Here is a 27,285-nt window from a genome sequence, read left to right on the forward strand (position 1 = left end):
GCAAAGTTTGGTAGCAAACTTCATAGCATAAAAACCCATACTGATGCCAGTGTGGGATTTATTATACCATGTACTCAGAGGGCATTTTAGTAAACACCAGCCTCCCACCACAAGACTTGTTTCTGGACCTCTGGGGTGGGAACCTTTGATCACTGAGCCCAGAAACAAAGCCTTTCCTGGGCAGAGGTGGTCAGACCCCCCCCCAGGTCAAGAAGAGCCATTCGTGGCAGGAGAGCTTTACAGGCCTAGTCATGTTTGTAACATGACCCGCAGCCTATTCTGCTGTCAGAAGCAGGCCCCCTTCCAGTCTCCCCTCCTTTTCGGAGGACGACAGGCGGGAAAAATTAGAACAGTCCAGAAGGTGTGCTCACCTATGTCAACTCTACCCTCAGTTGGGGGAGTTGAAGTGAAGTCCACTTTTCAGTTCCTGTCATCTTGTAGAGGGCAGGCCTTCTCCAATCAGGATCGGGGATTGTGCCCACTCCCCCACATGCAGTGAGCACACCAAGGGTGTAGTCACCCTAAGGTAAGTAGCTGGTTGGATACTGACTTCAAGATCCCTAAAATGCCCCCAAAATACAGTATTTACGGACAGCCTTGAACCAAGAAGACAGATTCCCCCAACCTACAAAGAAGAAGGATGAAAGAAGACGCCCTGCAGAGGAGACTGCAGAGAACTGACTTGGCTTCAGCCCTACCGGCCCGTTTGCAGTTTCCAGACAACATGTGCAAAAAATCGCCTTGTCCTGCAGCCAGCGACCTCAGAACCCCTGGGTGGACTGACTGCCTTCAACAAAGACCGTATCCGCTGTGAACAGCAGCGCTATTCAACAGAATCACCAAAGAAAGACTCTGAGCCTGACTCCTGGAACCATCACTGCACCCGACGCCTACGGCCCGAGTCTGAGTGGCTCACTGGCCCCAGCAAGGTCCCCCAGCACTCTAAAGTCAGAGTCCATCGTGGGTTGACCTCTCCAGGACTCCCCGACATCACCTGCAGACCCTGTACGGAGACCCCCAAAACGCGAAAGCCGCGGTAAGGTAAAATCAGACCTCAAAAGGCAAACCTACATCCACCTAGCCCTATACCCAGGAGAAGAGAACCTGAGGTGCACCTATGTATCATAGTCCTCCTACAAACCTGCTCAACTGTTGGTTCATCCCGGAAGACTTCCTACACCGATATTGCTGCCAAAATTCAAAATCAGCAAATCCCATTGAAAACAACAGAGCACCAGACCCCAAAACAGCACCCTGCACACTGACGCCCCTGTGCCGCTGTGGTTGCACTTTGTGTGCTAACTCGTATCCCCCTTTGCCCTGAGCTTAAGTCCACAACCTTTTGACCTTCTTGTGAGCAGCCACCAAACGGAGGCACCCTATCACCCATTGGATAACATTCAGCTTCATCACTCTGTACCCAGCCGCCCTAGTGCTTTTCAAGGTACTTTGAGAGCACATCCATGACCTTCTGGGAACCCTGGCTCTAACCCCCTAAAACCAACTCTCAACCCTAAGTACTTACCTCGAAACTGTTAACATTGTTTACTCCCATAGGAAGGCATTGACTGCTTTCTTGTGAAATTTGTTCTGTGTATTGAGTTGGTTTGTATGAAACGCTAACAAACTTTGTATGTACAAAAACTGATTTACTTTTCTTTTCTCTAGGAAATCTCCCAGTGTGGTATCTAGGCATATCACACTGAGCAGAAAAAGTAACTTGAAAAGTAATCTAAAAAGTAATAAGCAAAGTAATCTAAAAAGTAACTGAAAAGTAAGTCCAATTGTTTTATGAATAAGTGACCTGTAACCCATCCACTTGAATTCAACTGTATTCAAACTGTATTTGCTTGCATTATTCTTGCAAAGTATTATCACACATACCTGTAACAGACCTGGCTTGGTTTTAGAAAATAAAATACAACTAAATAAAATTGTTATACAAACAAAGTGGTCTGAGTTCAGTCTTTCAGTGTGTGGCATCATTTCTTGCCTTAGTAGGTAAAATTAATGCATACAACTACCCTCTGATAAAGCTTTTATACTCGCTCACACTACCACATATAGAGAGTAAAGTATTATCTACTTTAGCCTCTGCCTACCTTTGGGGATCCACTGGACACGGTGCACACTATAGCTTACTTTGGTATAGTAAATACAGACCCAGCTTCCTTCATTGGTGGATCAGTGGTGGGGTCTACAATCATTGCATTTGTTGAACTGACTTGGTAAACAGCTGATCACACGACAGAACTCCTAAATAGTCTTTATAATTTTGAATTTTTTGAATAGACACATTTTTTCAAGTGACTAGGGCCTAGATGTATCAAGCCTTTTGCGATTCGTTAAGGCCGAAATTCGCAGAATTTCGGCCGTAGAGGCCGAAATTCGCAGAATTTCGGCCGTAACTTATCACAAACGGACATTTTGCATCTTTTGGGACGTATGTGAAATTAGCAAAATAAGGAATCGGAAAAATTTGCGATTCCTTATTTTGCTTAAGCATTTAAGGAATCGCAATTTTGCGATTCCTTAAATGCCATGTATGAAGATTTTTTAAATTGCGAATTCAGGTTAAGGAATCGCAAAATAACACCGATTTGAGGTTCGTGTTAATTTGCAAAATCCTTTCAAAACCCACATTTTGGCAATTTTGAGGGTGGCATGTGACACACATACATGCCCTTAGGGCATGTATGTGCGCCATATGCACACACATCTAAGTTTCAGGGGTGCAGCAGGGTGTTCATGAGACACCCCTGCACCCTTGAAATAATTCTCAAATTGCGATTAGCAAACTGCGAATTCGCAATTTGATAATTACTTCACGATCATTCCTATGGGCCTCCTGGCCCATAGGAATGCATGGGAAATTATTCCTTATTTGCAAATTTGCAAAATGCGAATTCGCAAATAAAGAATAATAAGGAATCGCTAAAAAAAAGCGATTTTTTACATACATTCCATTTTGCGAATTCTAAATAGCGATTCGCTAAAAATCGCTATTTAAGATTCGCAAAATGGAATCTTGATACATCAAGGCCTAAAAGACTTGTTAGGGCCTTGGTAAGGTCCATTTAGAATTTTAGAAAAATAAAAACTTAGTTATGGGTTAGAGGGTTTTGATTTTCTTCAGAACGTCTCTTAAGAAGAACCCAACTGTTAGTGGAAACATACCAATTGGCATGGAGAATATGGTTGAGGAGCTCGACCTCACCCCTTACCTCCATTTAGAATTTAAGGAGTTTAGGTCTCCGTGCAAACCTAAAAACATTGTTATGGGGTCCCATCCCTCCAAACAAAAGCTCAAAGAGCTGTTGGCAGGTTCTGCAATGGACCACTCCTCTGAGCAAGATGAGGCCCTCTCAAATGGGGAAGAAGGAGGAGGGGGTGAGGATAACTTCCAACCCCCTCACTTCTTAGAGAGAACATGGTCCCTGTGCCCCTTACTCCAGGAATACAACTCACAGCACCTAGATACCACACAGGTAGGTCAGGTGCTTCTGAGTCCCTTGAGGACAGCCTCAATGAAAAAGCCAACTTTTAGTAAGGTTGGCTAAAAGATTGGACTAAGCGACCAGACTCCTGGCTCCAGAAAAAGAAAGAGCAGAAAAGGGCCTAGCTCCAATCAATGATGGCAGCAATTTAATAAACAGGGTCAGAGAGCAATCTTATGATCCCCAAATCCCCAAAGGGATTGTCCCCAAATGTGAGGGTGGTGATCATATCACCAAGTGATTCACAGCCTTTAAGAGAGCTTGTGAAGCCAAAAAAGTGACAAAAACTCACTGGGTAGCACTCATTTGGGAACTGTTCTTTAGTAAAAGCAGAGACAGACTTCTGACTATGAACTCATGAAGGGCACACTGATTGAGGGATTTGGAATCACTTCTGAGGAGTATCAAATTAGATTCAGGAGGGCTCAGAAAATTCAGAGTCAGCCCTGGGTGAAATTTGTAGACTACTCAATGAAAACACAAGGTGGCTGGTTGACTGAAAGTAAGGTGCAAGAATGTGATGCTCTTTATAATTTGTTTATGAAAGAACACATATTAAGTAATTGCATTGATGAAAAGTTGCATCAGTATATGGGAGACCTCGGTCCAATTTGTCCCCAGGAATTGTAAAAGAAAGCTGACCACCGGGTCAAGACAAGCGTGACTAAGACGTCTACTGGGAGTGACCAAAAAAAAGGGGTAAAAAAAAGTTTCCCAGAGGAAAGACAGTGAGCTTCTTAAAGATAAAATAAAAGAGTCTAAGGTAGCCTACCAAAAACTTGTCCAGGAGGGTGGGCCCAAAGTTACCTCACATATTAAAACTAGGTACCAAGGTAAGAGTTGGGATCCCAACAAGGCATGGTATCAAAACTGTCAATAGACAGGACACCACACCAAGGACCCTAGCTGTGCTAAGAACCCCTAGTGTAGCTCCTGTGGTTACCAGTGTAGCTTTGGAGAGTGATCCCTCAGATGAGAAAGACCCCCTAGCGTTCAATTGGAAAATGGGCACAAAAGGTAAGTTTGAGATTCCAGAGAAAAGTAGACACTTCCACCACCTACTGGTGAATGGAATCCCAGCCACTGCCCTGAGAGATACCCGCGTCAGTCACACTGTGGTGCATGACAGGTTGGTACTCTCAAACCAGTATGTCCCAGGGGAAACAAAAAGAGTAGGGGCTATGCCAGGGGTGGTCACTGTTGGGCCTGTAGCTGTAGTGCCCCTAGCAATAGCTGGGTCCCTTAGTTGGAGAAAGGTGGTAGTCAATAAAGACCTCCCCTTGATTGTCTCCTTGGGAATGACCACTCAGAGGCTGGCGAGAGCCAAACTGATTTACAGGTCCATAGCCAGACCTCATCCAAGAAACCTGGGGGGGATTCTGAACCTTTAGTTAGTGCATATAAGCCCCAAAAGAAACACGCATTTGCAATGAAATATGTCTCGCATTTGTTAAAGTCAGAGCTGTTGGTGTTGAAAATTACAATGTTTTTTACTTTTGCTTTTTTATTTGCAATGGACTGTGATTTGCCGCTGGTGATGGAAAGGCACAGGGAGATGCAGCTCCACATCTGCAACTAAAATATAAAGTATAGCGAATACTTATTGCATTGTCCCATTTCTGATTGCTTTCTTTATAATGTAAGAGGTTTGACTTGATACATTAAGTAGGCTGAGCAGGCATCCTGGAGCCTTCACCCCACAACGTTATCTCCTACGCCCTGTGATTGGATGACGTCTGGTGATATCTCTTCATGATACGATGCTATGAAGATGCAGCCATGAATCATGAGAAGAAGTGGCAGAACATTCAGAGAGGAGGCAGCAATGCCAGTCCTTTAGAAGTCAGAATCTGTATTTTATTAACACTCAGAATGTTACTAATGAAAAAATGAACACGCTTCTTAGCTACATAATTATACTTGGGAGCATGACATAAAATGAACGCATCTGGAAACTCACATGCGAGATAGGCTGGCTATTTTAAAGCCTTTTTTATTTTCCCTGCTACTCATGCTATGTGTGGACAAGGACTGCTTTGTAAAAGGAAATGCACCCGGAGGCACAGGGGTCACGGAGCTATTTTCCCTGGGGAGCAGGGCTGGGGAGGTCTGTAAAGAAGGCAGGGGCCACAGAGGCCTCTTCTTTCATTTCTTAAATATACCCTAATGAAACTGCAGCCTTCACGCCAACTTGCTAGAAAAAACAGACACTTCCAGACCCAAGAGGCGGGAATTTAAAGAAGATTAAGCCGATCTTTCATTCTTATTTTTCACAGCAGAGGTAAGATTTGTTTTCAGCTCTGCAAAGTTAGAGAATAATTTCCAAAAGACCATCTGTGTATTCCCTTCTCTTTCGTGTTTTTTTATCTTTCTTTTATTTCTTGCATTGCACTATTGATACAGACGTTATTATGCCCGGACAGTCGCGCAGGCTGCAAAATTAAAAGTGAAAGTGCTTGTAAAACGTTGGTCAGCTCAGCTGCTCCAAGGTTCTGTAAATTAAAAGTGAAATCGGCAGTAATGAACAGAGCTGCCGACTTTGGAGCTGGCGACTTCGAGCATGGGCTTAGCATCGTGCTCATGTGAAGCACTCCAATACCTGTGGCTTGAGTTCCGCTATATAATAACTGCAACAAAAACCAGAAAAACACCTCTGCGTGAAACATGCTCCTGCATCTGATCCCAACAAAAACAGGATCCCAGGGACCTGGTAATGAATTGCTTAGTGCTAGAGGCAACGAATTATGGAATGCTATTACGTCATAAATGAAGTCACTTCCTTCTCTGGAAGCATTTAGGGTACATTATAAAAAAGAAGTGTCAGAAGCATTTTTGTTCTCTTAGATATGACCAAAAAAGCCTTATGTACAACTGAACTATAGTCCTCCTTAATGGTAATCACGTTATCGACCACAGAAGGCAGAAGGGCAGATGCACTGCTCCCGGAAACATCTCAGCAGCGGGCACTCAACCCGCCGAGTTATCTCGCTGGATTCCAGCATGGCGGCAGCAGGAGCCAGGTGCAGGCTCTCGCTGACATTAAACTCCACCGCTGAGCTGCAGGGCGGAGCGCGCAAGCTCAGTGTGAATGTACAGTTGCCCTGATATGAAGTACTGGTGCTGTGCAATAAAAGTACCACAGACTCACGAGTAGCGTTCTTACTGTCCCACTAAATATCTGGCACCCCAGTAGAGGGTAGGTGCCCTTGTAAGTATTGCACTTTTGCTGAGACGTGCGAACCTTTTCCACTAATAGTGTAACAGGCCTCGTGATTAGTGCTGATGCCATAAGTTGCTTTGCCCTGAGTGCTGGTGAAAGAAGTGTTAGTGCTCAGACCCGGACAATATTGACCCCTGTAAAGCACAGGAGGCGCCAGACACCTCATCCACTTACTATGTTGTTGCTTTACGCAGCCTTATCTATCACCTCATGGTGAACATGTCTCCATCATTCCAACGAGCCTATCGGTAACAGGCTTCCACCCCTGCCTGCACTACCACAGTATGGGCCACCGCTGATTTGCAGCGCTGTAAACATCCGGTGTCAGTTATGTCCTGCTCAATGGTAAACACGTTATCTACCACAGAAGTTAGAAGGACGGATTTGCCGCTCCCGGAAACTTCTCAGCAGCGGGCACTCAACCCGCCGAGTTATCTCGCTGGATTCCAGCATGGCGGCAGCAGAAGCCAGATGCAGGCTCTCGCTGACATTAAATTCCACCGCTGAGCTGCAGGGCGGAGCGCGTGAGCTCAGTGTAAAGGTATAGGGGTTCCACTGAGAATTGCCACTACTATCCCATTGAAAGGTGAAGCACTCTTGCTGTGAAATCTCTCTCCTAACAACTGCAGATATAGCAGCCTGCATAACAAGCGCCTGCACTGTCCTAATAATAGAACAGTAGCCATGAAGTGAAACCTCGGTAATGCCCAGCTGAATGTACAGTTGCCCTGATAAGAAGTACTGGTGCTGTGCAATAAAAGTACCACATACTCACGAGTAGCGTTGGGACTGTCCCACTAAACATCTGGCAGCCCAGTAGAGGGTAGGTGCCAATGTAAGTATTGCACTATTGCTGAGACGTGCGAACCTTTTCCACTAATAGTGTAACAGGCCTCGTGATAAGTAGTGATGCCATAACCTGCTTTGCCCCGAGTGCTGGCGAAAGAAGTGTTAGTGGTCAGACCCGGACAGTATCGACCCCTGTAAAACACAAGATGCTCCAGACACCGCATCCGCTTACTATGTTGTTGCTTTATGGGGCCTTATATATCACCTCGTGTAAACATGTCTCCATCATTCCAATGAGCCTAGTCGGTAACAGGCTTCCACCCCTGACTGCCCTACCACAGTATTGGCCACAGCTGATTTGCAGCTCTGTAAACATCCAGTTTCAGTTATATCCTGCTCAATGGTAATCACGTTATCTACCACAGAAGGTAGAAGGACGGATTTGCCGCTCCCGGAAACTTCTCAGCAGCGGGCACTCAACCCGCCGAGTTATCTCGCTAGATTCCAGCATAGCGGCAGCAGGGGCCAGGTGCAGGCTCTCGCTGACATTAAATTCCACCGCTGAGCTGCAGGGCGGAGCGCGTGAGCTCAGTGTGAAGGTATAGGGGTTCCACTAAGAAGTGCCGGTACTATCCCATTGAAAGGTGAAGCACTCTTGCCGTGAAATCTATCTCCTACCAACTGCAGATATAGCAGCCTGCATAACAAGCGCCTGCACTGTCCTAATAATAGAACAGCAGCCATGAAGTGAAACCTCGGTAATGCCCAGCTGAATGTACAGTTGCCCTGATTAGAAGTACTGGTGCTGTGCAATAAAAGTAACGCAAACTCACGAGTAGCGTTGGTACTGTCCGACTAAACGTCTGGCAGCCCAGTAGAGGGTAGGTGCCCTTGTAAGTATTGCACTTTTGCTGAGAAGTGCAAACACTTTCCACTAGTAGTGTAACAGGCCTCGTTATTAGTGGTGATGCCAAAAGCTGCTCTGCCCCGAGTGCTGGTGAAAGAAGTGTTAGTGCTCAGATCCGGACAGTATCGACCGCTGTAAAGCACAGGATGCGCCAGACACCTCATCCACTTACTATGTTGTTGCTTTACGCAGCCTTATATATTACCTCGTGGTGAACATGTCTCCATCATTCCAATGAACCTAGTCGGTAACAGGCTTCCACCCCTGCCTGTCCTACCACACTATTGGCCATCACTGATTTGCAGCGCTGTAAACATCCGGTGTCAGTTATATCCTGCTCAATTGTAATCACGTTATCGACCAGAGAAGGTAGAAGGGCAGATTCACCGCTCTCGGAAACTTCTCAGCAGCAGGCACTCAAACCGCTGAGTTATCTCGCTGGATTCCAGCATGGCGGCAGCAGGAGCCAGGAGCAGGCTCTCGCTGACATTAAACTCCACTGCTGAGCTGCAGTGCGGAGCGCGTGAGCTCAGTGTGAAGGTATAGTGGTTCCACTGAGAAGTGCCGGTACTATACCATTGAAAGGTGAAGCACTCTTGCCGTGAAATCTCTCTCCTACCAACTGCAGATATAGCAGCATACATAACATTGCCTGCACTGTCCTAATAATAGAACAGCAGCCATGAAGTGAAACCTTGTTAATGCCCAGCTAAATGTACAGTTGCCCTTATTAGAAGTACTGGTAATGTGCAATAAAAGTACCACAGACTCACGAGTAGCGTTTGTACTGTCCCACTAAACATCTGGCCGCCCAGTAGAGGGTAGGTGCCCTTGTAAGCATTGCACTTTTGCTGAGAAGTGCGAACACTTTCCACTAATAGTGTAACAGGCCTCGTCGTGATAAGTGCTGATGCCATAAGCTGCTTTGCCCCGAGTGCTGGTGAAAGAAGTGTTAGTGCTCAGACCCGGACAGTATCGACCCCTGTAAAGCACAGGATGCCCCAGACACCTCATCCACTTACTGTGTTGTTGCTTTAAGCGGCCTTATATATCACCACCTGGTGAATATGTCTCCATCATTCCAATGAGCCTAGTCGGTAACAGGCTTCCACCCCTGCCTGCCCTACCACAGTATGGGCCACCGCTGATTTGCAGCGCTGTAAACATCCGGTGTCAGTTATGTCCTGCTCAATGGTAATCACGTTATTGACCACAGAATGTAGAAGGGCGGATTTGCCGCTCCCGGAAACTTCTCAGCAGCGGGGCACTCAACCCGCCGAGTTATCTCCCTGGTTTCCAGCATGGCGGCAGCAGGAGCCAGTTGCAGGCTCTCGCTGACATTAAATTCCAACGCTGAGCTGCAGGGCGGAGCGCGTGAGCTCAGTGTGAAGTAATAGGGGTTCCACTGAGAAGTGCCGGTACTATCCGATTGAAAGGTGAAGCACTCTTGCTGTGAAATCTCTCTCCTAACAACTGCAGATATAGCAGCCTGCATAACAAGCGCCTGCACTGTCCTAATAATAGAACAGTAGCCATGAAGTGAAACCTCGGTAATGCCCAGCTGAATGTACAGTTGCCCTGATAAGAAGTACTGGTGCTGTGCAATAAAAGTACCACAGACTCACGAGTAGCGTTCTTACTGTCCCACTAAATATCTGGCACCCCAGTAGAGGGTAGGTGCCCTTGTAAGTATTGCACTTTTGCTGAGACGTGCGAACCTTTTCCACTAATAGTGTAACAGGCCTCGTGATAAGTAGTGATGCCATAACCTGCTTTGCCCCGAGTGCTGGCGAAAGAAGTGTTAGTGGTCAGACCCGGACAGTATCGACCCCTGTAAAACACAAGATGCTCCAGACACCGCATCCGCTTACTATGTTGTTGCTTTATGGGGCCTTATATATCACCTCGTGTAAACATGTCTCCATCATTCCAATGAGCCTAGTCGGTAACAGGCTTCCACCCCTGACTGCCCTACCACAGTATTGGCCACAGCTGATTTGCAGCTCTGTAAACATCCAGTTTCAGTTATATCCTGCTCAATGGTAATCACGTTATCTACCACAGAAGGTAGAAGGACGGATTTGCCGCTCCCGGAAACTTCTCAGCAGCGGGCACTCAACCCGCCGAGTTATCTCGCTAGATTCCAGCATAGCGGCAGCAGGGGCCAGGTGCAGGCTCTCGCTGACATTAAATTCCACCGCTGAGCTGCAGGGCGGAGCGCGTGAGCTCAGTGTGAAGGTATAGGGGTTCCACTAAGAAGTGCCGGTACTATCCCATTGAAAGGTGAAGCACTCTTGCCGTGAAATCTATCTCCTACCAACTGCAGATATAGCAGCCTGCATAACAAGCGCCTGCACTGTCCTAATAATAGAACAGCAGCCATGAAGTGAAACCTCGGTAATGCCCAGCTGAATGTACAGTTGCCCTGATTAGAAGTACTGGTGCTGTGCAATAAAAGTAACGCAAACTCACGAGTAGCGTTGGTACTGTCCGACTAAACGTCTGGCAGCCCAGTAGAGGGTAGGTGCCCTTGTAAGTATTGCACTTTTGCTGAGAAGTGCAAACACTTTCCACTAGTAGTGTAACAGGCCTCGTTATTAGTGGTGATGCCAAAAGCTGCTCTGCCCCGAGTGCTGGTGAAAGAAGTGTTAGTGCTCAGATCCGGACAGTATCGACCGCTGTAAAGCACAGGATGCGCCAGACACCTCATCCACTTACTATGTTGTTGCTTTACGCAGCCTTATATATTACCTCGTGGTGAACATGTCTCCATCATTCCAATGAACCTAGTCGGTAACAGGCTTCCACCCCTGCCTGTCCTACCACACTATTGGCCATCACTGATTTGCAGCGCTGTAAACATCCGGTGTCAGTTATATCCTGCTCAATTGTAATCACGTTATCGACCAGAGAAGGTAGAAGGGCAGATTCACCGCTCTCGGAAACTTCTCAGCAGCAGGCACTCAAACCGCTGAGTTATCTCGCTGGATTCCAGCATGGCGGCAGCAGGAGCCAGGAGCAGGCTCTCGCTGACATTAAACTCCACTGCTGAGCTGCAGTGCGGAGCGCGTGAGCTCAGTGTGAAGGTATAGTGGTTCCACTGAGAAGTGCCGGTACTATACCATTGAAAGGTGAAGCACTCTTGCCGTGAAATCTCTCTCCTACCAACTGCAGATATAGCAGCATACATAACATTGCCTGCACTGTCCTAATAATAGAACAGCAGCCATGAAGTGAAACCTTGTTAATGCCCAGCTAAATGTACAGTTGCCCTTATTAGAAGTACTGGTAATGTGCAATAAAAGTACCACAGACTCACGAGTAGCGTTTGTACTGTCCCACTAAACATCTGGCCGCCCAGTAGAGGGTAGGTGCCCTTGTAAGCATTGCACTTTTGCTGAGAAGTGCGAACACTTTCCACTAATAGTGTAACAGGCCTCGTCGTGATAAGTGCTGATGCCATAAGCTGCTTTGCCCCGAGTACTGGTAAAAGAAGTGTTAGTGCTCAGACCCGGACACTATTGATCCCTGTAAAGCACAGGATGCGCCAGACACCTCATCCACTTACTGTGTTGTTGCTTTAAGCGGCCTTATATATCACCACCTGGTGAACATGTCTACATCATTCCAATGACCCTAGTCGGTAACAGGTTTCCACCCCTACCTGCCCTACCACAGTGTGGGCCACCGCTGATTTGCAGCGCTGTAAACATCTGGTGTCAGTTATGTCCTGCTCAATGGTAATCGCGTTATCGACCACAGAAGGTAGAAGGGCAGATTCACAGCTCCCAGAAACTACTCAGCAGCAGGTACTCAACCCGCCGAGTTATCTCCCTGGATTCCAGCATGGCGGCAGCAGGAACCAGGTGCAGGCTCTCGCTGACAGTAAACTCCACCACTGAGCTGCACGTGGGAGCGCGGGAGCTCAGTGTGAAGGTATAGGTGTTCCACTGAGAAGTGCTGGTACTATCCCATTGAAAGGTGAAGCACTCTTGCCGTGAAATCTCTCTCCTACCAACTTCAGATATAGCAGCCTGCATAACAAGCCCCACCCCTAGTTAAAATTAAAATGTAAACAAAAAACCTGTAGTGTAGCTCCTATCTTCCCAATAGGCTCTGCGCATTGGAATAATACCTACAGCAGTAAAGGCCTAGGCCAGACGTTAACTAGGTCTACTACTGTCGATACTAGACTTAAGTTTTGGGTTTGCCAGCGTAGCTCAGAGTTCGCTAGAAACTTTCTCGAATGTTCAAGGAGGAATTAACTTCCCTGATTAGACAAGAAGGGATTTGGTTTCTGACAACCATAGAACATGACAACTTTGCTCTCCCCTAATCAAGAGTCAATCTCAAGAGTCGTGTGAGCACAAGGCAATTATTTTACTCAGTCAGTACGTGCATTCTTAGTCTCATCAGATTGTAGAGAAAAGGAAGAGACGGGCGTGTTCAATAAAAAGGTGTTATTTATTGATCAGTCTCTTTTCTCGTACAAGAGAAATGGATCGATATTATTGCAATACTTATAGTTAAGTAAAGTGCATACATTAAAAGCAATAGTATAAAATAATACTGTAAAAACATTGATATGGTTTCTGAGCCATATGATGTTTAAAATGATTAAAATATATTTACATACACATATACATTTGACTAAACGTACTCAACTGGTGTTTCTAAATACGCCTACCCCGTGTACCTGACCTAAGTCTAATGCGTGGGCGGGAATAGAAAGTTACAGTTTAAGTTAAGTTTGTTTTTGCCAAGTGAATAACTAAAGAATTCTCTGTGAGGGGTTATTCAGTTCTGTGCCTGGAATTTAGGATGAATGAGGAATGGTATCTCTTTCTCTGCTCTCGATATTCCAGGCCGCCTGCGAGGGCTGCCCGAAAGCACCGGTGCTGGGTCTCTCGGCTTGAGATAGCAGCGCGTCTCTCAGCGCATCAGGAAGGCGGGGCTGCTGCCAGCGGGGTCTGCTCTGCTTCTGGGCTTCGGCAAGTATGGCTGCTCCGTCTCGTCACCACGCGTGTGTTTGCATAGGGCAAGATCGGCAATATTTATACCTTAAAGGTGCCGAGATTGACGTAAGGATGGACATAGATACGTCAATAAAGATGTCATACGACTTGCTCGTTAGCACATTCTTTACTAAAGTTCTCTGTGAAATCAAAACAATGGCCGCACGGATTTTCCAGGTTGTCATAGGTTTGATTTGTTATGAGAACGTCGTATGCCTTATCAGGGGCTGGAGGAATGTCGCTTGTCTAATTAGATCTCAAGCGTTATGACCTAATCAGATAACACGTTCCTGTGCCGTAGTGTGACTGCGTCAGATAACGGTATCTGCATCATGGGGGCTTTTCTTGCCTCATGGGCTGACTGTTAGTTAACTTGATAGTTAGTTTAACCAGAACAGGGTCAGGAATAGGGGGATTGATTCAGAACCTATAGGAATACATGACACGCACTCCACGCTAACTATGGTCATATTTACTAATCTATGCATAGTATAACATAGTACAACATACTATAGAGTATAGTGTATACCTTACCACCCCAAAATACATAAATGCATTTTGAAACTTTCAAATATACTGAAAAATTGCAGTCATATATATTGTATGCACTTAAGCAATGAATTAAACGCTAAAGTAAACACGCATTTGTAGACATTATTGATGCATTATTGCTTATTTGGTATTTGAGAAATACACATGAAATGGCTCTTAATATGGCTATACAGAAAGGAAGTTCGAGACCATTTCATCACATAATAAAATATTTGTGAACATACCAGCGGGCAACTAAAGTTTATAAAGTATCTAAAAATAGAAATCTTAGTTCTCTAGGAATAGTTTCTTACTTTAAGCAGAAGATGAGTGTCCCGAAAATTTTGTAAAAAATAATTTGGGGCTGCTAAAAAATTGCTGTCCGTGAACTGGTGGGAAAAATTGTTCATGTGACTTTATTTTTAAAGTTGAAGGCCGAATTCAGGGAACGCCGTGTGCGAGCTTGCTCAAAAGTCTCTATTTCTGTTCTGGAGAGAACATCATATCATTAAGGCTTTCGAAAAAACTGTCAACAGCTTCATGGGAAAGTTCCACTAAGTCGGAAATAGGTGTAACCATGCATTCATGCGCATGATTGTCTCCATTGACATTCTGATTTGCATTGCTGACAGAAGGTCGTACCTGTTCGATGCTGCTTTCATCTTGAACTTCACTACCCATCAATCGTAGTGGTGAAGCTTCCACGAATGCCGTCATCAGGATTGGCAGCCTTTGAGGGCAGCACAAAGCGTGAACCTTGGTAGGAACCAACAGTGTATCTGCATCCACTGGCGCATCTGATTGTAGCGTCAGACAGGTGTCTAACACGCATTCTTCTCCGCATAGCAGGCACCTTAGTACAGGTAAAACACACCTTTGCCACATTGGTCGAAATGATAGAAACCAAGTCATGTTCAGGTCTCTAAGCCGGGAGAGTCCCAGGATTTTTGATATCCGGTCCCGGTATCCAATGGCTAGGATCGTATCTTCCATTGTCGCGAGAGTTTGATCTGTGACATGGGTTGCCATAACGAAAAATAAGGACTAAGAATAGGATTCCTGCAATTAGTCCCAGGATCAGGGGAAGTCCGCCAAAAATCGAATGGACGAAATCTGGAAAAATACCCAGTATGGCTTTGAATGGTGTTAATGCCATCGAAAATACTGTCTTAAATACCTTTGAGACCCCTGTGGTATCAGAAATATTTAAGATTTCGCTCAGGATTTCCGCGAAATGTACGGGGGAATTAGTTGATAATAATGTATGTATCTCTGCAGTCGTCCTTGCGACTTGAGGATCATACGTTTCTTTTGATGACGTGAGCCTTGTAGGCGTCTGAAGAAGCACTGTTTTCATTCTGCTTAAAGTATCTATTCGAATAGAAGTAATTTTCAAATTGGGCCATGCCCTTGCCTCCCTGTCTGGAAAGGAGCTGGGGAACAAAGAACGTCCACAGCACTTGACCTTCGCAGTCGTAGTGACTAGATAAGGAGTCCCGGGCATAAGACTACAACATCTGCGGTCTACAATAAGAATGTAACTCCCATTATAGAGTCTTTGAAAGAATGGTTCTATTTCGGTTGCAGGTGCGCCTTGCTGGGGACATGAAAGGTTGTATGAATTCCCTTCACAGGCTCCATGCAAACTAATTCCGTTACACAGAAGCGTGCCGCTTAGTGACATAGCACAATTGTTGCCACTAAGAAACACTTTCTGTCCTTTATTACTGACACATGCATGTGAATAGGGCAGGTTCCAAGTTGTTTTAAGGTACCCCTTTCCCAATTTCTCGTACATGCCAGCCTGTATATATTTTTGGCAGTACTGAAACCTGAAGGTTGAGATTGGAATATTTATGATTCCGTGGATTATCCATTCACTGACAGGTCGTTCTGACATTGTCATTGGTAATCTTTCTAGTTTTTCAATGCTCAAGATTGTATAATCAGCACCCTTTTGTGCCATACCGATTTGTCTATCAGTAAGGTTAAAGATTTGGAATAGTGACGTCGTGTTGATTAAACGCCAAGGCACATAGCCTGAACGCAGATTTTGTAACGTCCAGCCAAGCTGTACAATAGAACACAATTGTGACTGTCCATGTTGTAATAACAGTAAGTCTTGCGATAATATATCGATTGCTGAAGACACAATGCTGTCCAATGAAAGAATTCTGGAGGACAGAGTCATTAACCCATTGTCCACTACAGAAAGTGATTTTTCCAAATTGATACGGTCAATTTCCCATATTCTTTCTGCTGTTTCAATTTGATTAACCTTCCAGGCCTCATTGTATGCTGCATATACAGAGGCTGCTATGAAACGCTTTTGACGCTGTTTGCGTGGTCCCATTATGAAATCACGCAAGTCAGCACCATCAGTAAGTAAATTTAGGTGTTGCTTAATTTCAGGCAGTGTGGAAGTTTGTAGCCATTGAAGGCATAATTTGCCCACACTGTAGGTTGTTATTATCCCTAGGTGATGTCTTTGGGGATATCTAGGGTCTGGCCTGGTCATTTTGAACCCCTGTGTTTTATTCAGGAATCTGTCTTGACAGTTATTTGTATCTGTGGGCCAGATCAACCATTGTTTCCAATCAGGATGTGTTCTGTTTTGGTTTAATATATGGTTTACGTCTATCTCTTCATCTGTATCAGAGCTATTGCTAAACATTGTTGGCTTTGGAATAGACGGTTTATTTAAATCTTTGATTTTGGCTAGGCCAAGACAGGTGGTTTGTTGAACAGTGTCATTTAAAAATATCATTTGTTCTGGGATCATGCAGGCTCTAAACAAAGCTTCTAAACCCTGTACTTGCCATTCTTTTGTACCCCAAACACTTTTCAAATCAACATTTTTGTCCCAATAATCAAATCCAAAAGTATTCATTTGTTCAAAAAATGAGTCTGAATATATCAATTTTGTGTTGGTTATCATGGTTTTCATCCCTGTCTTGTTTGACAATTTAAAATAAAATGTTTCAGCATTACTTATGTTAAAACCTGAAAAATATGAATATTTGTCATAAACGGTTCTGGAGCTCCCTTTTGGAGGTGTTGCACAATGTTCCCATTGATTATAATTTAAAACATTTCTAGGTTGTGCAGATTTATGCAAAAAATGGTTACCATAGTGGTTATAGCAATACATACTATCATAATTTGTAGAACCTTGCAAATAATCATGTTTTGTAAATTTAGCAGACATTACTAAGTCAGACATCATGTTATTAATGCTTTCGAAGTCCCAATCATCAGCAAATGAGTTTGGTTTTGCAAAGTCACTCAAGGAGATCTTGATTTGGTGTGGATATTTCAGGATCTCGACCGGACCATAAATTTCATAGTCAGTGTTGTCCCAGGCTACCCCACCAGGTATAGGATTGGCTATGAAGTTGGCTGAAGAAAGTTCTCTTTTCTCGACGTGTGAAGATGTGTGTGGTTTGAGGACCAAGTTGATGTTCTGACTTGCTGTGTCCATTTTAGCATATTTTCCCTCAATGAAGCGTCCCAAAGTAAATACCATGATGAGCCAAAGTATGAGGATAAATGCACCAAAACCCACCCAAAATTCAATCCATGGAGAAATCAGATATGTTTCTTTCAGTTGGTTCAAAAGTTCCTTAGCTTTGTCTTTAAAGGATTTTGATGATGGCTGTGTCTTTGATTCACTGAGGCTTTCAGAGGAATCATCGAAGTTTATGAAGTAGCCGGATGCAGTTCTGTCAATTGTTCCAATTGCTTCAGGATTTTTGTTTCTTGCATTGTCACTCGGTACTTCATTGTAGATTTGTGTGTCTCTGCTAAATGTTTTTATTTGGGTTTTCAGAGGTCTTAGTTCTATTGCATTGTTGCATAGTCCTTGTTGTTCTTCTGTAGGCGTTTCGAATGTGATGAGCCTCTTTGTTAGGACCTCTGTACTGGTAGCAAACCTTGGTGTTCTGCTACTTATTGGGAGTCCACTTGGCCTACTGTTTGTTATCGGCCACATGTTGTGGTTTTACCAGGTCGATGGATACAACTCGGTTCTCCTTTTTTCCAGCAAGTGGCGGTAGTACAACTGATCTTGTCCCATTGACAGACAAGACAGGAACTGCTTTTCTGTAAGAAGGCCCAAATTCCCTCTTTACTGCGATCTTCTCCCTGACTAGATCCCCGACTTTTGGAATCCAGACAGGTCTTGCTGGGACAGGTGGTGATTCTTCAGTGGTTGTTGGCTGTTGTTTCAACTGTATGTTGCTCAGGTCTTTTCTTGTTTTGTTTAAGTCCTGCAAAATAGCCAAACGGTCTTTGACATCAAAGCTTTTTTCTTTAACCACTGAAGTCTGACTGTTGAGGTCAGAGATAATCATTCTAGTTCCAAATAATAATTCGTATGGACTGACTCCCTTCAGAGAATTTCTTGGCAAGTTATTTAGACTACGTTGGACACTTAGACAATTAGATGTTTGACCCACCCAGCTCCCGAACCTAATACCTTCGCCGTTATAGATTGCTTTATGTCACGGTTTTTTCTTTCAACAATTCCGTTCCCCTCAGGGTGAAATGGACAAGAGTACCGCAATTGCACGCCCATGCTGACCATGGCCTCCTTATAAGCCCGAGAGCTAAAAGCAGGACCATTGTCCGAATGCAGCATGCCAATTGCGTATGTGCCGATAAAGACTCGCAAATCTTTTATAACAGTTCTGGCGTCAGCCGTTCGCTGGGGCCACATCCATATAAATCTCGTGCATGAGTCCACTGCAACCAAGATATATTTATAGTTACCATCCCTTTGTAAGGGACCGCAGTGGTCTAGATAAACACAGGCTAATGGTTTATCCGAGATTAGAAGGGGTGTCTGCGCTGGACGTCTCACCGTTGATACTTTCATTTTTTGACATATTTCACATGCTAGAACATAGTTCCTTGTTTGTCTTCTCATTTGTGGCCACCAGTGTCTCTGTTTTAATAATGATACTGCGGCTGAGACGCCAGCATGAATAGAAGCAAGCCCTTTGTGTGCCGCTATTATTAGTCCTAACCTATGTTCCATGTTTGGAATTGCCCTATCCCCCACTCCAGGGATTCGAGCAAAAGGAACATTGTTTGCATCAGTTATGTATGATAAGAGCATTAATAAATTAAAAAAATACCATTTAGAACAGTATGAAAGTGGAGATAAAAGCGGGAAATTACTAGCTTATAAAGTTGCGGAAGATCGCTCCATTAATATGGTTAAAGAAATCAAGGGGGACAACAATCAATTATTCTGTGACCCAAAATCAATTCTACAACAGTTTGCTTCTTTCTATCAGACTCTTTATACACCGGAAAATGCTATCTTAGAGGACTGTATTAATAATTATATTGATGATAATAAAGTCAATAACTTAAGTCCAGATCAATCGGCTCAACTGGAAGCCGAGATCACGCCATTAGAAATTAGGGGAGCAATTAAATCCCTTGCAATGGGCAAAGCTGTCGGGGAAGATCTTATTCCTTTGGAAATGTATAAATATTGTACTGAAGAATTATCATCACTATTTGCTGATGTAGTTAGTGCTATTGGTAAAGGGCAACAAGCACCTAGGTCATGGAACCTAACTCAAATTATTTTCTTTTTGAAAAAAGGTAAAGCACCACAAGAGATGGGATCGTACAGGCCTATCTCTCTTATTAATAGTGATGCAAAAATCTTTGCCAAAATACTGGCTACTAGATTAGCCCCGTTTATGTCCCAACTCGTCTCTCCTCAACAACATGGATTCATCCCTAAGCGTGACACCACAGCACATATTAACATGGCTATATCAGCTTTCGATGCGGCACGGATTAAACACACCCCACTCGGTATGATTTTATTAGATGCCGAAAAAGCATTTGACCGGGTGGGGTGGGGTTTTTTGTGGGCCACATTACAGTCATTTGGTATTAAAGGAAAACATCTGCGATGGATCCAATCTTTATATGATAATCCGATGGGTAAGATCTCATATATGGGAAAATGCTCTTCTATGTTTCCCATCAAAAGAGGGACTAGGCAAGGGTGCCCTTTATCACCATTACTTTTTGCTCTTGCGATAGAGCCTTTCCTGATTGCTTTACAACGTCAAACACTAATCAGTCCTTTTTTTAATGGATTAAACAAGTTAGATATAACTGTATATGCTGACGATATCGCAGTTTTTTCCCCAGATGCCGCTAGAACTATGAAAGGTATTTTAATAGAGGCTGACATCTATGGCTCAGTTTCTGGCTACAAACTTAACACCACCAAAACCCAAGTCGTCATGAATTACCAACCTAGCACTTCTGTCCCTGGAATTAGTAACGTAGCCACGTACTTGGGTGTTAAAATATGCTCAGATATTGATTCTATTATAGGACTAAATTATGAACCTTTATTAAAAGAAACTGCCATGCAACTTAAAAAATGGCATAAACTTCCTATTAATATGATTGGGCGAATAAATCTAATAAAAATGAAAATTTTGCCAAAATTTCTGTATCTGTTCCGAACAATTCCTTTGCGGGTCAATAATTCCTTCTTTACTAGACTAGAAGGTATTATTGGAAGCTTTGTATGGGGATATAAAAAAGCTCGGCGGGCTGTATCATTGCTTAAACTTCCTTTTAGCCAAGGAGGACTGCTTTTTCCAGACTTCAAACTTTACTACTGGTCAGCATTTATGACCCGGATTTGCAGTCTGGCAGTTTTAGATAAATGCTTATACTTTCACAAATTTTTACTAGGATTAGATGTCAATATGTTTTTGTATAGGATGAATGATCCCAACTATTTTAAAAGGGTTAAATTTAAGACCATAAGGGATACTGTAAGTATCTGGCGATCTATTATGGCTAAATGCAATACATCTCTTTTTCACAGTCAAACACCTTTATGGGGCAATCCCGGCTTCCCTACTATTTTTCATGAGGCACCGTGTCAAATGTTTTTGAACTCTGGTATTTGTCTTTTGGGGGATTTATTCGATCACCTTGGCTTTATGGCATTTGATAAGATGAAACTTTGCTACAACCTATCAGAAGCAGCTAGGTTTAAATACTATCAGGTCAGAGATTACTTAGTAAAAAAAATAGAACTCTCCACAATCTCAGAATCGGAGATATGGGACTGTATCTATAGGGATACTGATAAATCTATTGTAAGTCTCGGCTATAAGCTTTTCTCTGATCTCAAGACCGGTGATGCAACTATTTTAACGGAGAAGTGGAATAGGAAACTGGCAATGAGTATTCCCACAGATCTAATTACCACATCATTTAAAAGCCTAAATACATCAGTTCAATCTTCTAGTTTAAAATTGCAGATGTTTAAAACAATCTGTCAATTATATTACACTCCTGAAAGGATACTTAAATGGGCAACGAACAACATTCATTCAGACAAAACGAAATGCCCGAAATGTGATTTGAGTGGTGCGGACATCGTTCATATGTTTTTTACCTGTCCTCACCTTAAGGAATATTGGGAAGGAATAACTAAGGTTATCACTGAGAGGTTGGAACAACCCTTTCTTCTCTCAAACATCGATGTTTGTGTAGGCATCAACGGGGATGAAATGTCTAAAGATCTGCTGAATATTCTAATCACATGTGGAAGGTTAATTGTTGCCAGAGCATGGATCCAAAAGAACCCTCCAACAGTTTTAGAATGGTGGAGTTTAGTAAAGGAGATCCATAGTATGGAAGCCGCTATTGCAGAATCTAGGGGAATGCAGGCCAGACGAAAAATTGACAGAATATGGGGGCTATTCATGTCTTAGCAAATATTTTTCAAAAATCTTGGTTACTGATTATTAAATTCTTTGTTTTGCACTGTATAAGCTTTACTATTGTAATTATGGAATTATGTTATATACTTGGTTCTCCTGTAATTTTTGGAAAAAATGAACTGTTTACTGACTATGTGATCCTTTGATGCAAATAAAAATTACTTAAAAAAAAAAAAAAGTTATGTATGAGTATTTTACTGGAAAGCCTTTAGGGAGTGGTTCTATCGAATCCTTTTCTGAAGCGCTGACAGCTTGTAATATTTCGCTGTCTATTTTTGTTTTTGACCGGGTGACGGCAGCTACGGAAGCCGTTTGCACAGCTGCCTTCGCGGCCTCGTCAGCCAATGAATTCCCTGCAACGTGAACGCCATCACGTTGATGACTCAGTGTATGTATCACGTGAGTCTTTGGTAGTTCTTTTTTGTAAAAGAGCTACTTGTTCCCAGAGCATTTTATGCTTGATTGTGCCACCTTTAGCATCTTTGAAACCGTTCTGAAGCCAGATCTGCAAATATTCATTATAAGATTGAACGCAATAATACGAATCGCACACTATGAGTGTGGGGAATTCTTGATCGGTATTTTCAAGCGCCATCTTGAATGCTAGTAGTTCAGCTCGCTGAGCTGTACAATCTCCTAGGGATTGTGTTTTAGTGAGGGTTGGTTTAAATTTCCCTTCGTGCCAACGACCTTTAACAATCGCGCACGCAGCACTGTAAGCTTGTTTACCCCCTACTGCGGGTTGTGCTGATCCGTCTGTATATATTATACAGCCGTATTGATCTAGAGGCAGAATTTCGGTTGGCGGAGGACATTCAAATTCATATTGGAGAAATTCTTGAGTTTTTAAGTAAGGATCAAATTCGTACACCACGTCTGTTGCAGCAAGAGAGTTAGCCCATTGTATCCATCTTGGATGGAGTGCTTTAGCATTTGGAATGCTTGCCTTTGTTACCGCCTCTAAGGCTGGTATTGGTGTCACGATTACTATTCGTTTACCTTGTGCCAGGGCTCGTTCTTTTGCTATAGCTGTCTGTGTTGCTGTAAGAATTTTTTCCGTTGGGCTAAATTTCATTTCAGCCTTAGTGTACAAGTGTGATTTGAATGCAATTGATACCTTTTCTCCCTCATTAGAGGTCAGGTATGTGAATCCGCATCTCCCTGGGATGACTCGAATCACAAGATTGCGTGTGTTATCACGTGTTTCTAATTTTGTTTTAATTAGCATGTCTGTTTGTAAGGATCTCAAAATTTCTGTGTGTGTTTGAGTCCAACTGGATTTTTTAAAGTCTGGTTTAATTAGATCATAAAGGGGTTTGACCCTTTCTGCGTAATTTGCAATGTAAGTTCTTCCGAAATTTAGGAAGCCTAGAATTGACTGTAGGTTTTTTAGTGTTTTAGGAGCTTGGATTACGGCACATTTCTCTAGGAAATTGTCTGCCAGGCTTTTGCCTTCACTTGATAACTCATATCCTAAGAATAGGACTGTTAGATGGGCAATTCTGGATTTTTTAAAGTTGAATTTGTAACCCTCTGCTGCGAACCCAAGTATTATGGTGTTCACTCTTTTCAAGTGAGTCTCCAAGTCATCATCTGTTAAGTAAATGTCATCGACATAAGATAATGCTTCATCATCATATAGTTGTAGTAATTCTGTTACTCTCGCTGAGAATACCCCCGGGCTGTACTTGTACCCCTGGGCTAACCGACAGAATTGTTTTTGAGTGCCATTTACTGAGAATGCAGTTAAATATCTGCTCTCTGGTGCTATATTTTGACAAAAGAATCCATTGGAGATGTCCATGGTAGTTTTGTATTTTTTGCGCACTATGTTATTCATTAGTGCAGCACTGTGTGAGTTTTGCACTGCAAAAGTTTTGCAACATGTGTTAAGGTGTCGGTAATCCAAAACTAGACGATATGAATTGTCTGGTTTGGAGACCGGAAACAAAGGATTGTTCATTTGTGAGGTGCAAGTTTCAATCACCCCCTGGTATTCTAGCTGATCTAGTATTTCATTTACCTGTTTTTTAGCTTCTTGCTTAATTGGGTACTGCCTTTGTGCAGTAGGTTGTGATTTTAACTGGATTTTGTGAGGAGGAGAATCCTCATCCCATCCTACATGATTTTTATATAAAGCAGGTGCTAAGGCCACTGCCCACTTTCTAGCAAGTGTGTATTTTTTATGAATCGGGATTTGATTCGAGAAGGCAGGCATAATTACTTCTTCGCCATGAGGGCACTCCCTGACAAACTCTGGTGGCCAGTCTTTTTCAGCTAGAAGGATATCATAGCCCTTGGAGAGATTATCCCAAAATAGTCCCCTTATTTTCCTAGTCTTATCTCCCTCTATACGTAATGTTATCTCGTATATCTTGTGGGGTTTGCTAACTCTGGTGTCTGCAGTTTCCACTTGAAGATATTCATTCGTGTCCACTGTCTCCAGATGATTCATAAGGACTTTGCGAGCTATGCTCACCTCTGCTGCGCTGTCTAGCATTGTCTGAGCCCACTCTCCGTTTTTCAGTTGTGTCCTCAGTATTCTCGGCATTGTTAACTACCTTGATACTGGCTACCTTCTTTTTTGGAAATTGTAATTTCTTTTTTAGCTGAGCAGGTTCCTTGTCTTTGAACTTGGCGTGCTCTTCTCTTTGTTCTGATCGTCCTCTTCTTTCCGATTTCTGCGAGGAATTCTGAAAAGATTGAGAGGGACGTGTATCAATGTCTTGATATCTATCAGGTTTTTTAATATTATCCCTATTTCTAAGGTTATATCTATTCCCAGAGGGGTCACTCTGCGGTGACCTCTGTCTTCGGTTTGGAGATTTTTCTCTTCGCCTAGGAGACCTTCCTCTGGACTGGAATTTCTTTTCTTTTGGATTGGATTGTTTGTTTCCATCCCAGTTCTTTTTTGGTGAATTGTTATTAAAAAATATTTTTTCTGGACTTTCAGTCAGTTGCGGTTTTACTGGTATTCCACCTAAACTATCTCTACCTAGTTCTTCATAGGATTTTTCTATGATTCTGGCAATTTCAGCTGGTTGGTCTGCTATATCTGTCTCTTTTAACCTCTGGCGGATCGCCACGTTTGCTGCTTCACCTTTTATATTGGCTAATAATATAGCCGAGACCTGCTTGAAGTCTTTCAGTAATTTCATACCAAGAGTTAAAGCTGGTTCTGGGCCGTATTCATCTTGAATTTGTTTTAGCACATCTGGTATTACCGAAATGGATGGAACACCGTGCGTTTTTGTGTAGATGGAAGCAAAGACTGTACCCCAAGTGTCACAGTCCTCTATGTGTGGTGCGATTCCCATTGGGAGACATATAGTCAGAATCCTGTGTTTTTCTAGCGGGGTGGTGTCAGGAAACACCGCCTCTATTTGGGTAATTTTCTGTGCCAACCAGAATGGTATTTGTTCCCGTTTAGCCGGAACTTTACCTAGGCAGGATTGGATGTTCTGTGGTGTGATTTTATTTGTGTTCCCCTGGTGAGGGGTCAGCTGTGGAAGTTTAATCGCTGGCTGAATTGTTGAAGTCCGCATTACATACTGAACTAATTGTCTGTGAATTTTTAGTAATTGTTTTAGCTGTATTAACAGCTCTCCTGTAGACATCCCTTCGATGTCTGGGTGTGGTGTGTATCCGGCTAAGACCAGCCACGTTGCTCCTGGTCTACCTAAAGGACCGAGCCTGGTGATGTGATTATTGTGTTTTAGGGCGCCATCAAATAAGAGCAAATGCTCTTGGAATTTGAGTGGCACTTCCACCTCCTCGAAAGGAGTGTACTCATTAGGAGGTTCCTCTATTTTGTAATAGTGGAAGTACTTTGTTACAGCATTCGCTGCTGGAAAATGTATCCATGAATAGTATACCTCTGTCTGCCGATATTCGTGTGCCTCAATTACGAATATGACTGTGCCACCTCTAGGTGTCAGTCCATTTTCTATAAGCTTTAGGGTTATAGATCTCCTTTTGATGACCGGGATGAGTATTATATCCCCGTCAGCAGCCTGCATGGTAGCATCAGCTGCTGCGAGTTCAGTTGCTAATCTAACTGCCTCTCTTTCTTCATCACTTTCTGACATTTTACTGTTAGAAAGGTTATTCTTTTTGTTTGCAGATCAGGTTTCTTATGGAAACAGAGATTAGATGCACAATATTTTGGAACAGTGTATCCTTCAACGTTGACTATACCAAGAACCATACATAGGAGTTCCCTCCTGCGAGGTTTTGGAGGATATTACCTTTCACCCACTCCAGACGTCTTTGGAGTATTTGGGAAAAGGGGTCTGAGTGAGATAGCACGACTGAGTTACTCTAAATGTCTTACGTTAGTTTTATCGCCCTTTCCAAACGCGTTGGGCGCCATGTAGTGTAGCTCCTATCTTCCCAATAGGCTCTGCGCATTGGAATAATACCTACAGCAGTAAAGGCCTAGGCCAGACGTTAACTAGGTCTACTACTGTCGATACTAGACTTAAGTTTTGGGTTTGCCAGCGTAGCTCAGAGATCGCTAGAAACTTTCTCGAATGTTCAAGGAGGAATTAACTTCCCTGATTAGACAAGAAGGGATTTCGTTTCTGACAACCATAGAACATGACAACTTTGCTCTCCCCTAATCAAGAGTCAATCTCAAGAGTCGTGTGAGCACAAGGCAATTATTTTACTCAGTCAGTACGTGCATTCTTAGTCTCATCAGATTGTAGAGAAAAGGAAGAGACGGGCGTGTTCAATAAAAAGGTGTTATTTATTGATCAGTCTCTTTTCTCGTACAAGAGAAATGGATCGATATTATTGCAATACTTATAGTTAAGTAAAGTGCATACATTAAAAGCAATAGTATAAAATAATACTGTAAAAACATTGATATGGTTTCTGAGCCATATGATGTTTAAAATGATTAAAATATATTTACATACACATATACATTTGACTAAACGTACTCAACTGGTGTTTCTAAATACGCCTACCCCGTGTACCTGACCTAAGTCTAATGCGTGGGCGGGAATAGAAAGTTACAGTTTAAGTTAAGTTTGTTTTTGCCAAGTGAATAACTAAAGAATTCTCTGTGAGGGGTTATTCAGTTCTGTACCTGGAATTTAGGATGAATGAGGAATGGAATCTCTTTCTCTGCTCCCGATATTCCAGGCCGCCTGCGAGGGCTGCCCGAAAGCGCCGGTGCTGGGTCTCTCGGCTTGAGATAGCAGCGCGTCTCTCAGCGCGTCAGGAAGGCGGGGCTGCTGCCAGCGGGGTCTGCTCTGCTTCTGGGCTTCGGCAAGTATGGCTGCTCCGTCTCGTCACCAAGCGTGTGTTTGCATAGGGCAAGATCGGCAATATTTATACCTTAAAGGTGCCGAGATTGACGTAAGGATGGACATAGATACGTCAATAAAGATGTTATAGGACTTGCTCGTTAGCACATTCTTTACTAAAGTTCTCTGTGAAATCAAAACAATGGCCGCACGGATTTTCCAGGTTGTCATAGGTTTGATTTGTTATGAGAACGTCGTATGCCTTATCAGGGGCTGGAGGAATGTCGCTT

The sequence above is a fragment of the Lissotriton helveticus genome, chromosome 2_1 (assembly GCF_964261635.1).
Source record: "Lissotriton helveticus chromosome 2_1, aLisHel1.1, whole genome shotgun sequence".
In the NCBI taxonomy this organism is placed as follows: domain Eukaryota; kingdom Metazoa; phylum Chordata; class Amphibia; order Caudata; family Salamandridae; genus Lissotriton; species Lissotriton helveticus.